At 42.2% G+C, this 18,178-nt stretch overlaps 1 long non-coding RNA gene across 1 annotated transcript in view; it reads left to right on the top strand.

Moving 5' to 3' along the window:
- Positions 1 to 17,547, top strand: part of LOC144055083 (uncharacterized) — a 31,130-nt gene extending 13,583 nt beyond the window's left edge. Inside the window, exons 3-6 of the long non-coding RNA XR_013294760.1 lie at positions 3,398 to 3,508; positions 11,146 to 11,202; positions 13,162 to 13,314; positions 17,318 to 17,547. This is a non-coding gene — a long non-coding RNA (uncharacterized LOC144055083). The remainder of the gene's footprint in view (positions 1 to 3,397; positions 3,509 to 11,145; positions 11,203 to 13,161; positions 13,315 to 17,317) is intronic.
- Positions 17,548 to 18,178: the final 631 nt, after the last annotated feature.

The raw sequence follows: 18,178 nt of genomic DNA, 5'->3' as shown, positions 1-18,178 counted from the left end.
GTTGTACAGTACAGTGTCCTTGAGGGTCTTGAAAGGTGCTTTTAAGTGAAATGAATTATTATTATTATTATTATAAATTTTCTATTCTGGCACACAGTAATTCTTTCCATTTGTCTGCACTTGAAGCTACTTTAAGTTGTTTCAACGCAATCTATGCAGACAAAAGGAGTTTGTTTACAGTTTTAAACTCATTTAGTGACCTTTTTTGGCTCCTTCCCAACAAATCAGACATTCCCCCATCTATCCATCCATCCATCCATCCATTTACTACCGCTTATCTGGGGTCGGGTAACGGGGGCAGCAGCTTTAGGAGGGAAGCCCAGACTTCCCTCTCCCCAACCATTTCAACCAGCTTCTCCGGCGGGATCCCAAGGCGTTCCCAGGCCACCCGAGAGACAGTCTTTCCAGCGTGTCCTGGGTCATCCCCGGGCCCTCCCACCGGTGAGACATGCCCGGAACGCCTCTCCAGGGAGGTGTTCAAGCCAGATGCCCGAGCCACCTCAACTGGCTCCTCTCAACTTGGAGGAGTAGCGGCTCGACCCTGAGTCCCTCCCGGATGACAGAGCTTCTCATCCTATCTCTAAGGGAGAGCCCGGACACCTTGCGGAGGAAACTCATTTTGGCAGCTTGTATTCGGAATCTTGTTCTTTCGGTCACGACCCACAGCTTGTGACCATAGGTGAGGGTAGGAACGTAGATCGACCAGTAACTCGAGAGCTTTGTCTTTAGGCTCAGCTCCTTCTTCACCACAACGGACCGATACAGAGTCCGCATCACTGCAGACGCTTCACCGATCACCACTTTACACACGGCTGTGAACCACTCCAGGGAGAGTTGGAGATCACGGCTTGATGAAGCCAACAGCACCACATCATCTGCAAAAAGCAGAGATGCGATGCTTAGGCCACCAAACCGGACCCCCTCAACGCTTCGGCTGCGCTTAGAAATTCTGTCCATAAAAGTTATGAACAGAATCGGTGACAAAGGGCAGCTTTGGCAGAGTCCAACCCTCACTGGGAACGAATGCAACTTACTGCCGGCAATGCGGACCAAACTCTGACACCGGTTGTACAGGGACCAAACAGCCCATATCAGGGGGCTCGGTACCCCGTACTCCCGAATAACCGCCCCACAGGTCTCCCCGAGGGACACGGTCGAACGCCTTTCCCAAATCTACAAAACACATGTAGACTGGTTGGGCGAACTTCCATGCACACTTGAGGACCCTGCCGAGGGTGTAGAGCTGGTCCACTGTTCGACGGCCGGGACGAAAACCACACTGCTCCTCCTTAATCCAAGATTCGACTTCCCGACGGACCTTCCTCTCCAGCACCCCTGAATAGACCTTACCAGGGAGGCTGAGGAGTGTGATCCCTCTATAGTTGGAGCACACCCTCCGGTCCCCCTTCTTAAAAAGGGGGACCACCACCCCGGTCTGCTAATCCAGAGGCACTGTCCCCAATGTCCACGTGATGTAGAGGTGTGTGAACCCTGACAGCCCCACCACATCCAGAGCCTTTAGGAACTCTGGGCGGATCTCATCCACTCCCAGGGCCTTGCTACCTCAGTGACTTAGACTCCAGAGATAGGAGAGCCTACCTCAGAGTCCCCAGACTCTGCTTTCTCAAAGGAAGGCGTGTCGGTGGAATTGAAGAGATCTTCTAAGTATTCTCCCCACCGACTCACGACGTCCCGAGTCGAGGTCAGCAGCACCCCATCTCCACTATACACAGTGTTAATAGTGCACTGCTTCCCCCTCCTGAGACGCTGTATGCTGGATAAGAATTTTCTCAAAGCCGTCCGCAAGTTGTTTTCCCTGACCTCACCGACTGCTGAAGCCGCATTCTGCTTAGTCAACAGGTATCTGTCAGCAGCCTCCGGAGTCACAGAGGCCAAAAAGGCCCGATAGGACTCCTTCAGCTTGACGGCATCCCTTACCACTGGTGTCCGCCACCGGATTCAAGGATTGCCGCCACGACAGGCACTGACCACCTTACGCCCACAGCTCGGATTGGCCGCCTCAGCAATGGAGGCGCGGAACATGGCCCACTCGGACTCAATGTCCCTCACTGCCCCCGAAAGAGAGAAGTTCTGCCGCAAGTGGGCGTTGAAGCTCTTTCTGACAGGGGATTCCACTAGACATTCCCAGCAAACCCTCACAGTGCATTTGGGTCTGCCAGGTCGGAACGGCATATTCCCCCACCTTCGAAGCCAACACACCACCAGGTGGTGATCAGTTGACAGCTTCGCCCCTCTCTTCACCCGAGTATCCAAAACATGTTGCCACAAATTCAATGACACGACTACAAATTTGATTATCGAACTGCGGCCTAGGGTGTTCTAGTGCCAAGTGCACATATGTACACCCCTATGTTTGAACATGGTGTTCGTTATGGACAATTCGTGACGAGCACAGTAGTCCAATAACAGAACACTCGGGTTCTGATCAGAGGTGCCCATTCCTCTCAATCACACCCCTCCACGTCTCACTGTGATTGCCCACGTGAGCGTTGAAGTCCCCCAGCAGAACGAGAGAGTCCCCAGGGGGAGCGCTCTCCAGCACACCCTCCAAGGACTCCAAAAAACGGTGAGTACTCTGAACTGCTGTTTGGTGTATAGGCATTAAAAACACCCGAAGGTGGAGGGAGGCTACCCTCTCGTTTACTGGGATGAACCCCAACGTACAGACGCCAAGCAAAATGTATGCTCACACCTGCTTTGCGCCTCTCACTATGGGCAACTCCAGAGTGGAAGAGAGTCCAGGCCCTCTCGAGAGGATTGGTACCAGAGCCCAAGCCGTGTGTGGAGGAGAGTCCGTATATATCTAGTTGGAATTTCTCTGCCTCACAAACCAGTTCGGGCTCCTTTTCCCGCCAGAGAGGTGCCATTCCATGTCCCAAGAGCTAGCTTCTGTAGCCAGGGATCGGAAAGTTCCCGCCTTTGGCCACCACCCAGCTCGCTACGCACCCGACCCCTTTGGCCCCTCCTACAGGTGGTGAGCCTATAGGAAGGGAGACCCACATTGCCTTTTCGGGCCATGGGTGAATGTCTGGCCACCAGACGCTCGCCTTCGAGCCCCGCCTCCAGGCCTGACTCCAGAGAGGGGCCCCGGTGACCCGCGTCCAGGCAAGGGAAACCTAGATCCATTTTTCTTTTTCGTCTCATAAGAGGTCTGTCTGACCCATAAGGGGTCTGTCTGAGCCATGATTTGTCTTTTCCCCATGCTCGATATATACCTCTTAGGAAAAGGATTTTTCTTCCTCATTCTGATGATTTCCTCCCAATGAGTAAGACGAAAAGCTTTGAGATCTACTATTTTTTACAATTTTTAAGGTTTGTGCTGCACATCGACTTTTTAAGTATTTATATGTATGAGGTCACTTGTCCGTTACTTTAGGTAGTGATCATCATTTTGGGTCTGTTCCAACTGCTCCTGGCTGCTCCACTGGCTTACACTGATCAAAGTCTCCCATACCTCTTCATCCTTCCCCTTGTATCAGGAATTATCGTATGTATCTCACTCAAGTATTTCACATCAACATCACATGTGAGAGATATGGAATGTCGCTTTGTCAAATGTTGCTTTATGAGTTTAATGACTCATGATGGATTGATGATGACCTTCATAACTTTGGGTGTCATCTGTCAAATTTGATTGATGAGGTTGATGATTGATTGATGTTTGGCCTGTAGGACCTCTAGGATGTTGGCAGCTACTTTCTGTATGTCAAACCAGGAATGATGATTGATTGACCTCTATGACATCTGCAACATCAGGGATACCCAAGTCAAATAACGATTGATGATCTCTTCTCTATATGTCGCCGGTACTTCTTATTTCAAATTAGCATTGATGACAGGCCTTTATCAATTAAATCCCTCGCATTGTAAGCAAATGTGATTCTACAACCCCTCTCTCACCAGAAAAACAGACAATTTCCATTGTGTGATTAGTGCAACTCTGACTTCTCCAACACCTCACTTGATAAAAATTTCCTTTGTGTGCGGAATTTTACAAATGTAAACAGAGCTAACCTCAAAAGCCAGATTGATAATTGTGATTCATTCAAGGGAGTTCTTCACATGATCAATCTGGAAAAGGAAGGATAGTCAGTACACTTCGAGCTGATTGGACAATGGGGTATTGTGCACGTTTGTTTTGACCAATCACGGCCACGGATAAAGCTGTCGTCCTCTTTCTCGTCTTGGGGGGGCACAAACATCTTTACCTGATAAAAATGCATGAAGCGCCTCTCGCTGTTCAACATTCAACAAGGAAACGGTGAGTAATTCTGCGAGAACTGAATTAATTGCAGCGTCCATTTGTCATCTTTTGATGCGTTAATATCATTCAAAAATATGCAGACTCTTCAACTTAGGTTTAAATAGTCCAAAAAATTATTCACCTTCCCCCCAAAAATTGAATGAAGCCAAGATTAAAGCCAATCGGGTCGGGTCGAGTTGGCACCCCTAGGGGGGGACATTGATTGGTTGGTTGGTTGGCTCGTCTTGTGGGATGTGTGTCTTATCCTATCCTATTATTTATGTTTGCCTATTGGTTGCTTGTGTCAATTTTAACCATTTATGCTCCCATACTTTTTCAAATACACAGTAAACATGTACTGATTGTGATCTTGTAAGCACATTCAGTTGTAATTTTTAGTGTTGTTCCGATATTGGTATCGGGAGAGGTCCCGATACTGCATTAAAAACAGTGGTATCGGCATTGGCAAGTACTAACAAGTTACATGCATGACATTCACTGACGTGTGACGTGTTCACTGCATGCCGATAAAGATATCCTATTGGCCCTTGAATGCTCTGAACCGATGGAAGGGCAGCTTTTTAATGTTGGGGGGGGGGGGAAAACCTAGGTATAGGTACGGTATCGGCATCGGCCGATACTGCAAAACTCAATATCGAAATAGGTATTGGGGGCCAAAAAAATTTTGGGGAACAAATGCCATATGAATACAATATAAAAAATGAGGTTGGAGGAATATGGTAAGCTATATACAGTACAGGTAAATATTATACAACTTCAGGAAAATTTGGTGAACAATAGTGGGCCGGTCTGAGTCATGAGACGCCAATAATCTTGTAATGATCTTGACAATGTTAAAATTTAGATTTTTTTTCTTCCTTTTTGTTATTTATTGTTGTTTCTTTGCATTTGCAATTCATTAACCAACGGTCTTCCGGGCAACACCCCCTTTGAGTGCCAATTTCTTATCTGCATCTTATATGCCAAAATCTTAATGAGGGGTGGAGCAAGAGTCTGACTTCCTGTTGAGTTATCCTTTAAATGACAAATGAATAAAAAGAAAATTTGAACTGCAATCTGCCTAAAGTGGGATTTAATAATTTCAGAGAAATTATAATCCATTTCCTGATATGATAGTCAGTTGGTATACATGTAACCCTTAGCATAATGGCCATAAATATATTTATAATGTACAGTCGGACGTGGGATTTGAACCCGGGAAGTCCTGGTTACTGAACAATTTACTTTAATGGTAAGTTGTATGTATGGTATTGGGCGTGAAAAGTGGGACTTAGAAAAAGTTCAATTCAATTGATTTCATTCATTTGTAAAAGAAAAAAACAATATAAAGCAATATTGAAATTCAAAGTAAAGTAAAAAAAAAAAAAAAAAATGAAAGGAGACAGAATGTCAGTCCTATTGAAAATAAAAGGGGTGATGTTAATATTTAACATTAAATTGTGTGAACACTGTAAGTAATGTGGAATCAGACGATATATTCCCAGGAGGGTGCGAATTTTTGAAGCAAGTTGAAATTTGAACAGTGTAAATCGGATGTAATATGTAGGAGTTTTTGCACATGAAACCTTTCAATGTCCGTCCCATTGGAAATTAATGGGAAAAAAATTGATCTTAAACGTTAAATTATGCAAAAACTGTAAGTAATGTAGAATTAGACGATATTTTCTCAAAATAGTGAATTTTTGAAGCAAGTTGAAATTTGAACGGTTTAAATCAGAAGTAATATGTGGGATTTATCGCACTGCAAAAAAGTGTGGAGAATAAAATACTATAATAAGTATAATAAAGAATCCTAATAACGTATGTGAGAACGCTTCCAGCATTCCCACAATAATTAAACGTATGAAGTAGGGCCCGTCAATCAATGACTCCCAGTCCACTTTTTCTCCCCTGAGATATCAAGTGCTCACATTTTTACAGACCAAAAACATAATCATTGATAAGGAAAACATACAAGTCTGAAAAACAAAGGGATAAAAACATTATTTCTGCTATAATTATTCGCTTTGCCAATAGAAAACCCAAAATACAACTGATGAAACAAGCCAGGAATCTGAAAGGAACAAATGTTTATATAGAATGCTACCAGGCACTCATCTGTTTATCGCAGCAAAGACAAGTTTATAAAAGACATAATATTAGGTCCAGAATTATTTGGAAAGTGCCTGAAAACCTATTTTGTTGAGAATATTAAATTCCTTTGCCTTCAAATTGTCTTAAGTTTTGTGTTATTAGCCATATGAACTACCAAGCGCTGCCCAATATAGTACATTTAGTAACATTCGAATAAAAATAAGCAGTGAGTATAGCCCTATACACCCCACAACTCATAGTCGCAGAGCAAGGAGGCAGAGGTGGAGTCTAATAAGGTATTTTTAATTAAACAAAAACAAAGAGTCTTATTTTGTCTCTTATTTGATATGCAACAATCTGCCGCTTTTGTTGGCCAGGACTCCCTGTGAGAAGAGTTATTGTAACTCAATGGGACTTTTCCTGGTTAAGTAAAGGTTAAATGAAAAAAAAAAGGAGACAAACAAGGCACAGGCCGGAAAAAACAAAATTCGAATCTCAAGCATGGCAAGTAATGGTGTGCGATACTGCAAATTTTGGTATTGATCTGGTACCAAGTAAATACAGGGCCAGTATCGATATTGATACTTTTTGAAAATTCTGTGGTTTTTTTTTGTGTTTTTTTATTAAGGTATCTGTATCATCAAATTTCTTATTCACAATCAATTTTCAACCTTTAAGTGTTTTTGTGGTGTTTCCTTTTAAAACAAAGGACAAAATTTATTAATAAATAGAAAATACTTCCAAATAGTTCCAAACATAACAAAAAACATTTTTTATTATCTTAAACAAAGTGATCATAGGAAAAGAAATTTAAACAAATACTTAATCATATACTGTTCAGAAACAACAAATACAAAAAAATAACAACAAATTCTGCCTTTTTCAACCTAAATAAACAAGATGTTAAAAATGTTAACAATAAAACTTAAAACATAAAACAACATACCCCAAAAAATAAATACTGTATGTGTTCAACTATTCACACAATTGACTACAAAGATGAGATGCTAAGTCACATGATGGCACACAATCGAAACACAGGAGGAGAGGAGGGAGAGCAAGTCTGCCTGTGGCGACTGTGACGTGCCTGTCACGTTGACCAAACCGCAGCAGTGCATAAAAGAACCAAACTGAAACTAAACTACTAGATCGATATTATAGTGCCACTATCGATCCAATATCGATACCGACTTGGTATCGATAATTAGAGTTGTTCTGATACCGTTTTTGGGCCCCGATTCCAATACCCAGTTTAGCAGAATTGGCCGATATCGTACCGATACCTGTTTGTTTGTTTGTTTGTTTTACATGAAAAAGCTGCCCTGCCATTGGTTCAGAGCATTCAAGGGCCAATCTTGGCTCGGCATGCAGTGAACACGTCGCACATAAGTAAATGTCAATGTTCCAATAAAAGTGTATATAAGTTATCATATATTTGCTAAAATGCTTTTTATACATGTGAACTTTAAATGAACTGCTTCAGAGCTCTAGCCTGTGTGATTGTGTTTATGATGAGTCACGCGGTCTGGGCCAAAGATCAAAAGAAGAACTACGCCCAAAAATAAGGACGCTGATGGAACTTTCGGTGTTTGTAGCTGCTGACAAGATAACCACATGCTTATACGCTTACACTCACACCCAAGCAGGCAAATGTGTTTGAGACAATGCAGCATTGCACCATTGCATATTTCCCCACCCACTTTAGAGGTGCAACGCTTTCTTGTAACCTAGGGTCCACCTAACTAAATAAAAAGAGAGGAGAGCAAGAGATTCGGCAGAGGGGTTTTGGGAGCCAACTCTCTGCTCTCCTTGTAAGTTTCCCAAGAAGTTTTGTCTTCCAGTCCTTGTGTCTGTATATTTTTAAATGTTCTAGGTTGAATGAACATGACAGTCATGCACGAGCAAGACACAAGATGCTGCATCCAAAGTCCTATATTAGCGAAATAATGGTATCAGCATGTGAGTTGTTAGTACTTGCCGAAGCCGCTACCACTGTTTTAATGCAGTATCGTGGCCTCTCCCAATACTGGTATCGGAACAACACTATTGATAATATCGATATTTGGATCGATCCGGCCACCACTAATGGCAAGACGTGTGGGAATGACAAGACATAATAACACTGACACATACAATGGACCAACACGGACTGACAGAAAACAAAGGACTAAATACACCAACAATAATTGACATAAGACACAACTGGCTGAGGGCACTGATTGGTTGACACACGAGGAATGGCAGGCAAACACAGGTAGACCACATAAAACTTGACGAGACAAGGGAAGGACACAAGTGCCGTTTCTCAATATCAAGAACACAAAGTACATTCTTTTGACACACGAGTAGGTTCTTGGTAAGCCCGGTCTCAAGAATATACTTCTCAAGCACGCATATCTCATTGGCGTATTTCCGTAATTCATAGCAGTTATATCATGTGACTAGCTTTCAATTAATTTGTACTACTATTTCGATGTTTCAAAATGTGTTTGTACAACATACATCGGTTAAAAACCTTACTTACGTCCTTGTGATTTCGTGAGACATCATCAATGGCTGCCCAACTACTGGTCCAATCGAAAGTATGCATAAGCCAAGACCACACAGAATTCCCAGATGTCGTTCTTTTTTGCTTGCTTAAAACAAAGATGCATTGGTTGTTGCTTGTTAAAGGCTTGGCTGGGAAAATATCTCAAGATGCATTTCATACTTCCAAGGAACGAATGGCAGCGGAGGAGCATCACGTTTGTTCTTCTTCTTTGTTCTTCTTTCATTTCCGGCAGACTGGGCACGGCATGTGCGTTGCTGCCACCCACCAGCATCACGTTTGTAATGTTGCATTCGAGGATGGTCGCAAGACGGATAAATCCAAGTTGTTTTTTTTCCAGTTCCGACCTGAAAGCGTTCGAGGCTAAAGTCAATAACGAAAATGGCGTATAATGATAGCATTTTTTAAAATTTTGGTCCACAAAACTCATTTTGACCTACTGCAAACAATTTTGCTTCATTTATGGTTTTTATCTGATTTCATAAGCATTTCATACAGTTCAGTAGTTCTCTGTATAATTTCATGCAGGGATATAGCGGCATACTGTGACGTGCATTGTTACGTGAAGTTATGTCGAATATTTATGAATGAAGAAAGCTATCTATTTTTATACTCGATTAAATTTTATTTTACCATTCATGGTCCGTCGGATTGTTGCTTTGTGGCCAATAATAAGCAGCGCTGCAGCAGCCAATTAACTACAAACACTAGCGCACAAGCTCATCAACCCACAGGAGAGCACGGGCCGCACTAGACGGAACTTCTATATTGTTTGATATGTGGACAAATTAGCTGGATTACTTTCACATAAGCCTGTGTGTTTGTGTGTGTGTGTTTGGGGGAACATTTATGTGTGTGTTTTTTTTTCTTACATTGCTTGCTATGTGTATTAAGAACACAATAGTTAATATTATTTATTATAATTATATATACATTTATCATTATCATAGCAGCAGAAACATCAGCTGTTAAGGCCACTATTAGGCCATGTTTAAGTTTTTGAAAAGTAGTTCACATTTTAGTACAGTCACAGTAGCTGTCTTGGTTGATTCTGTCACCCATAGGCTAGTATTTGTGCAACGTTAACATTTGTATACCAAGTTTAGTAAGGCAGGCATCAACATGGCATCTTAAAGTGCTTTGAAGGTCAACGTCATAAGATTCTCTTCAGTTTGTACCACAAAAATGATGAGACCTAAATTCACTGTCACCGCTTATTGTTTTGTATTTGGAACGTTGAAACGCGTCAAGAGAAAAAAAAATACTTTTTTTTCATGCGCATTGAGGGCCTCTCCAACTAAAATTCCCGGGCTGAATTTGGAGCGCAGTCCATCCCTGGATGTACCACAATTTCAGCAGAATCAGAAAAAAACCTGCAACTCACATCGGTGTCTTTCCAGAACCTTTTTTTCCCCAATATAATCCTATATTGATACTTCTTTATTACTCATAACTATATAACATCTAGTCACGTGGTACACAGTTACGTCAGAACCAGGAAGTTCGTAGTAAGAACAACATCCGGGTATTCCGTCCGTTCTTTGCTCAACCCTTATGGCTTTTTGCATACTTTCAATTGGAACATTACTTCGACCGCAACTGATGACGTTTCACAAGATCACAAGGACGTAAGTACAGACAAGAACGCATATTGAGAAACGGCCAGGGACAGCATAACAAAACACAGATCACACAGCCAAAAAACAAGAACACACAAAAACCCAACACCAAGGAACCAAAACATGCTAGTTTTTCTCTTCTCCATACAATTCTCTTCCCGTGGTTCTGATACAGGTGTTCCTTGGTTTTAAGTACAATAATCTAATTAAAGAATATGGAAGTTTTTTTTTTTTAAAAAAACAAAAGAAGATATTTCTGATGTGTAATATGGCTTTGTTCTTGAATTATCATTGTTATACACTATGATGTAAAACCTCCATATTTACATTCTAAAGCTGTTTCTTCATTGTAAATTTGACTAAATGTGCCTACACTCTTAATGTAATGATGTTTGATGTCTTAAACGGTGAACACATCTCAAAACAATGGATCATGCTTTTCCTTTCTAAAGTCATAAATTCACAAACAAGCAACAATTGAAGTACAGTGGCACCCAGCCATCTTTAGCGCGCGTACTCAGAATTCGGTGATAAAATTCAAGGAGTCATCGACTGAAAAACTATTGACCCCTGGAAAATTAGTTTAGTTAGTGTGTGTGTGTGTGTGTGTTGTTTTACAGATTGTTGCTGGTGGATCATTTACCATGGCAAATAAGAGAAATCCCAGAAGACTTTTGGTAAGACAACTAAGCAAAATAATCCCCCAAAAATCAGAATCAACTGCAAAATTAGAATCAAAATACTTCACGTATTATTACACCATTCTCAGTTTAGGTTATTAATAGATAAGTATCTAATTAAATGTACAATTAAAAGATGAATTGAGCGAGTGAGCTCATTAGCTTGTGGGCTAGCGAACAGGGGGAAAAAATAATTTTCCAAGTTTCTGCTGTTGTGTGGATCTATGCACAGCACATGGAGCAATGTTGTGGAGTATGGTGACCGGACTCAGCCGCTGCTTCTCCACGTTGAGAGGAGCCATCTGAGGTGGCTCGGTCATCTGGTTCGGGTGCCTCCTGGACGCCTCCTTGGAGAGGTGTTCTGGGCATGTCCCACTGACGGGAGGCCCCGGGGACAACCCAGAGACGCTAGAGAGACTATGTCTCTCGGCTGGCCTGGGAACACTTTGGGATCCCGGTTGAGCTAGTTGAAATGGCTGGGGAGAGGAAAGTCTGGGCTTCCCTGCTAAAACTGCTGCCCCCGCGACCCGTCTCTTAATAAGTGGTAGATAATGGATGGATGGATAAATAATTTAAAAAAAAGTACAATGAAAAGAAGATGAGTGCTTCAGGTAACATTTAGGAATAGTTACTATTTAACCAGTTTTCAACTTTGGTTTCTGTATCTAAACAATGGGTGGCTGCCACGCAATGACGTACATGACTTCATGAAATAGTACAAGTCTGTGACGTCATTGCATTAGCGCTCTGCTAAACTTAATATGTGTGGATAAATAAATGAATACAGGCCTGATTATTGAGAATAATACAGAGACCAAACTTCAATGTCTGCTACAAGTCCAGACAGCGATCCACGCCCATTGTGAAACTCTTTGCGGCGATCAAAGTTTGAGCGGAGCACTAAGAAACTAGATGGTAATTCTATTGTAGCTATTGCTAGATTGCTATCGGCAATGTTCCCATAGAAGACAAAGGCAATGCATTGAAAATAAGCCATAGCTTGTGCAGATGTTTTTCTGGTTCTGTTCACCTTGGGAGTGATTTTCAACATTCCCACAATTCTACATATTTTACATTTTTCACTCACATCTTGCACATTTTCACCAATATCATTTCACCTAATTCCATCCATCCATTTCCTTAACCGCTTTTCCTCACAAGGGTCACGGGGGGCGCTGGAGCCTATCCCAGCCGGCTTCGGGCAGTAGGCGGGGTACACCCTGAACTGGTTGCCAGCCAATCGCAGTCACCTAATTACATACAATTAAATAAAATTAAATATAATTCTACATCTTTCGATGCATGCATTTTACCACTACCATTCAAGATAATTCTACATCGTATTAACAACTTTTAATATCATTCCAAATAGGGCTGGGCAATAAATCAAATTAATTCGATTAATTGTCATTTTGAAAATCTAATCGTTAAAAATTTGCTAAATTGTTAAATCGAATTTTGTCTTCTGGATTATTAAAAGCTGTAGTTCTTATGTTCTGTTACATCCAGATGTTATTGTGAGTTGTGATTTTGTTAACTGAATGTTAAGTTTATATGTTAGAACTGATTTAGTATCGTATACATTATTGTTGTCTGAACATTTTGCACAATAATTATTTTTGAATGACACCTTTAAATAAACTTTTTTTGAGTTTATTAGATTAAAATCGATTAAAATTGTAATTGTCCTGAATGACAAAAAAGAGATTTTATTTTTGGGCCATATCGCCCAGCCCTAATTCCAAATCATTCAATACTATTCAACACAGTTCCATATCTTTCGACAAAACTCCACATCATTCAATATGATTCCACATATTTCTTTTTTTTTTCATTCAGCATTTCAAATTCAATTTATCCAGAAAATGCGTCATATAGTTTAATTCATAATATTGCATTATCACATGTACATAAAATAAAAGTATTTAAATGTGTCTCACTCTATCCACTCTGCAGCTTCAAGGTTCTGCCTGCAGTAATGGAGTTGGCTTGCTGAGTGCACTGCTTGCCTTCTGCCTTTACTGCTTCCACCTCAGCAATGTAAACAGCAAAGATCCATGTCCTTCAGTGTCCAGAGATGAATATGGTTGTCCTGGGGATGTCCTGCTTGTAAGTTTATTGATGCCATCAGAATGCCTTTTCTACATCAAAACGTGAAAGATGGGAAATCAAGTACAGTGGTACCATTGACTTACGAGTGCTGAAAAGTTTTTTGAGCTATGAGCTCTTGCTTGGTTAATTTTTTGCTTTGTGTTGTGAGCCAAAAAGTCATCAACTCAAATGAATTCAGGCGCATGCCCGGCTGTCAGACAGTCAGGGGGACGCATTCTTTGATTGGCAGCCAGACAAATCTACCAGCTATGATAACTGTTAAAATCTGGCATGAGGGACCACTCAACCAGCTCCAGGAATGCTTTAAAAACACTGACTGGACTGGTCTGTTTTTTACCATCTGGAACTAAATGAATGCACTGAGACTGTTCTGTTTTACATGTTCTGTTACATCCAGATGTTATTGTGAGTTGTAATTTTGTTAACTGAATGTTAAGTTAATGTTAGAACTGATTTAGTATCGTATACATTATTGTTGTCTGAACATTTTGCACAAGAATTATTTTTGAATAAATGGCACCTTTAAATAAACTTTTTTTTGAGTTTATTAGATTAAAATCGATTAAAATTGTAATTGTCCTGAATGACTGGAGAAAAGTTTTTATATTTTTATTTTATATATTATATTACATATATATATTATATATATATATATTATATATTTTTTTTTTTTTTTTGGGCCATATCGCCCAGCCCTAATTCCAAATCATTCAATACTATTCAACACAGCGCTGATGCAATCACTACTGTCCACCATACCACCGCGAGCAACAGGGGAATTACGTCAGACTACTTTTTTTATTTTAGCTCAACATTTAACACCATCTTGCTAAGTATTCAAATCAGAAAGCTGACTAATTTGAACTTCCCAGCCCCCACTTGTAACTGGATTTACAGCTTGCTGACAGACCGCCCACAGCAGGGGAGAGTGGGTTGTCATACATCCTCTACCCTGACACTAGTTCCTCCCAGGGCTGCATGCTGAACCCCTTCCTGTGTGCCTTGTACACCCATGACTGTGTCCCCGCCCACCACTCAGATTTCATAGTGAAATTTTACAGGAGACATTGCAGTGGTGGGTCTTTTTTTCCAATGGTGATGAGACATTATACGGGGAGGAGGTCCAGAGTCCGACATGCTGGTGCTCAACGAATAACCTCAGGCTGAACACCAGTAAAACCAAAGAGATGCTGCTAGACTGGAGGAGGAAGAGAAGCAACCCTGCCCCACTACATATAGATGTGGTTCCTGTGGAGAGGGTCTCCTCCAAATATTTGGGGGTGCATGTTAGTGTAGACCTTACATGGCACACCAACACAGCAGCAGTGGTTGGCAAGGTTCAGCAGAGACGTAGATCGACCACTAAATCGAGAGCTTTGCCTCCTTCTTCACCACCACAGACCGATACAGAGCCCGCATCACTGCAGACGTTTGCACCGATTCGCCTGTCGTTCCATCCTGCCCTCACTCGTGAACAAGACCCTAAGATACTTGAAGTCTTCCACTCGGGGCAGGATCTTTTCCCCGACCAGGAGAGAGCACACCACGCTTTTCCGACTGAGGACCATGGTCTCGGATTTGGAGGTGCTGATCCACATCTCAACCGCTTCACACTCGGTTGTGAACCACTACAGTGAGAGTTGGAGATTGTGGCTTAAATAAGTCATCTGCACAAAGCAGAGATGTAATGCTGAGGCTACCAAACCGGACCCCCTCAGTGCTTCGGAGTCTATCCATAAATTTGTGAACAGAATAGGTGACAATGGGCAACCTTGGTAGAGTACAACCCTCACTGGAAACAAATCTGACTTACTGCCAGCAATGCAGACCAACTCTGACATCGGTTGTGAAGGGACCGAACAGCCCATATCAGGGTTCTCGGTACCCCGTACTCCCAAAGCAGTGAAAGTAGACCCCACAGGACTCCTCAAAGGAAACGGTTGAACACCTTCTTCAAGTCCACAAAATATATGTTGACTGGTTGGGTGAACTGAAGGACCCTGCCGACGGTAGTAGAGCTGGTCCACTGTTCCACGTCCAGGACAAAAACCACACTGCTCCTCCTGAATCAGAGATTCGACTTCCAGACGGACCCTGCTCTCCAGCACCCCTGAATAGACCTTACCAGGGAGGCCACCCCGATCTGCCAATCCAGGGGCACTGTCCCCGATGTCCATGTGAATTGTAGAGGCATGTCAACCACGACAGCCCCACAAAATCCAGAGCCTTTAGGAACTCCGGGCGGATCTCATCCACCTCCGGGGCCTTGCCGGAGCTTTCCAACCACCTCAGTGACTTCGTCCCCAGAGATAGGAGAGCCCACCTCAGAGTCCCCAGACCCTGCTTCCTCAAAGGAAGACGTGTCGGTGGAATTGCGGAGGTCTTCGAAGTATTTTCCCCACCGATTCACAACGTCCTGAGTCGAGGTCAGCAGCACCCCATCTCCACTATACACAGTGTTAATGGTACACTGTTTTCCTCTCCTGAAACGCCGGAAGGTGGAGAAGAATTTCTTCAAAGCCATCCGGAAGTCGTTTCCCATGGCCTCACCGAACTCCTCCATGTCTGAGTTTTTGCCTCACTGACCGCATTCCATGTCCCAAGAGCTAGTTTCTGTAGCCGGGGATCGGACCACCAAGGTCCCTGCCCTTGGCTGCCGCCCAGCCCACTATGCACCCGACCCCTCACCGGGATTAACCCGCAAAAAAAACTGCTCCTCAATATTACAAAGTTGCTGCTCAAATTACACCATTACTTGGCAAATATGCTCCTCAAAAAAAAAGCAAAAAAAAAAGCTAAATCAAACCTTGGGCATGTCTTGGACATTGTGGTGAAGAGAGGGGGTGAGTTTTCAATTGATCACCACCTAATGGTATATTGGTCCTATGACAGTCCGATCAAGCAAACCTAAAAATAATGTGAAGGTCTGCTGGAAATGTCTAATAGAGCACCTCGTCAGCAGGAATTTCAATTCCCACCTCCAGCAAAACGTTGGCCATGTCCCAGGGGATGTGGGAGACACTGAGTCCCTGTAGGCCATGTTTCATGCCTTCATTGTTGAGGCATCCAGCCAGAGCTGTAAGGTCTTTGTGCCTTTTGGGTTTTGGGGTAGAAATCCCTGAACCCTTTGGTGGACATCGGAGGTGGGGATTCTGTCAAGCTGATGGAGTCCTGTCAAGTCTCTTTGGCCCCCTGAAGGGGAAAACAGTTCACATTGTGGACACTTTGAAGACCTCTTCAATTCCACCGACATGTTTTCCATTAATTAAGGGGTGCCTCGGGATTAGCAGGCCGGAGGTCTCAAACTCCCAAGTAAAGTCTGACAATCCTGAAGACCATCCCACAACATCCAGGGCCTTTAGGAATACCAGGCAGGTCTCAGCCACTCCCGGGCTCCATCAAGGAGCTTTTTTCCTACTTTGGTGACTTTAACCCATATATCCAATGGTATGGCTCCTAGGAGATCCGACTGTGAGGATTTTAGCACAGCATCGTGGAGATTTGGGGAAGGATGAGTTGGTGCTAAAATGTTGTAAATGTTGCTACCCAAGCTCCGCTTTGCAGTATTTACATACTGTAAAACTTAATTTTTTATTTTTTTTATTTTAAATCTACCCCAAACATTGCTAATCTTTTTGTGTAATCGTCCATCGCAACAATTACATTGACTGAGTGCATACTGTACGATGTCTGCAACAAATATCTAAACAGGCAATGGCCAAACATAGTTCCGGGCAGTACACATATGGTTTTCAGAAATTTTTGTCAACAAATTTTGGTGGTCGACTTAACTGAGTTAGACATTTTTTCCTCCATCCCACTAGAGAATTGAACCAATCTTTCTTTATGTGTTACTCACCGATGAACGACCTATCGGCTGTTAGAAAACTACAGTTGCTTGTTTACTTTCAAACACAGCTTGTAGCAAACATGAGTAACATAATGCATATTGTGACAGTGACATCATACTAGTCAATAACATAGCACCTGTCTATTACAGGAATACTGCTGGAGCGTGATACTGCTGCTGCTGCTCTGTGATATTGGTGCTATTCTCCTGCACTGCCTCATTTCAGTCAGCGCTCTCAAAGCCCTCAAAACCGAATGATATCCAGACACAGACACACTGAAATAACTTCAATAGCTATTTAGCAACAACAACTATACCTTTATAAGTAGCGATTGATTGAACATACAGAAACGTAACATATTTATAATTTAAAAAAAAAATGGGGGGGAAATGAACACAAGGGGGGGGGGAACTTTGTTCATCAGAGGTTGAATGTTCAAAGAGAATAGGAAGAGGTAAAAAAAGAAAAGAAAAGAAAAGAAGAAGCCTCATCTAGTGCTAATATTCACTATAAATTTGGACTCATTCCATGATACTACTCAAGTACTTATATACTTTTCTTGGAGCCACATTGCTTTATTTGAGATATTTTAGGTTTGACAGTTCTTTGTTTATAGTTTAGGCTCAATGTTGTGTTCTATAATTGTAAACCCATTGTATATATTAAAGTTTTGGAATATTTGGAATTTGGAAGGATGACGCCCCTTTGTGTTATTAAGGTATGGCAGGCTTATGTTGCCATTGATTAGCAAACGCACGGCAGGTGTGAAAAGAGGCGTGCAACGTGCAAGGTGGGTTCTTTTCGACCACTTTTGCATTTACTTACCACTTTGCATTTTGCATACATTTTGTGTTTTGGATCGCTTGGAACTGTGAATTGTGAATCGGTTGGAAATAGTTTTGATCACAATACACTATTTGAGCTTTCATTGTGGACTCTTGGATTGTTGGAAAGTGTGTCAGTTAACCCTATCCTAATTTGAGCCAGCCTGGACATCAAAAGCAGGTACA

Source organism: Vanacampus margaritifer, chromosome 7 (genome assembly GCF_051991255.1).
Source record: "Vanacampus margaritifer isolate UIUO_Vmar chromosome 7, RoL_Vmar_1.0, whole genome shotgun sequence".
Lineage (NCBI taxonomy): Eukaryota > Metazoa > Chordata > Actinopteri > Syngnathiformes > Syngnathidae > Vanacampus > Vanacampus margaritifer.
Note: the sequence above shows the minus strand (reverse complement) of the source record. Positions and strands in the feature narration are given on the sequence as shown.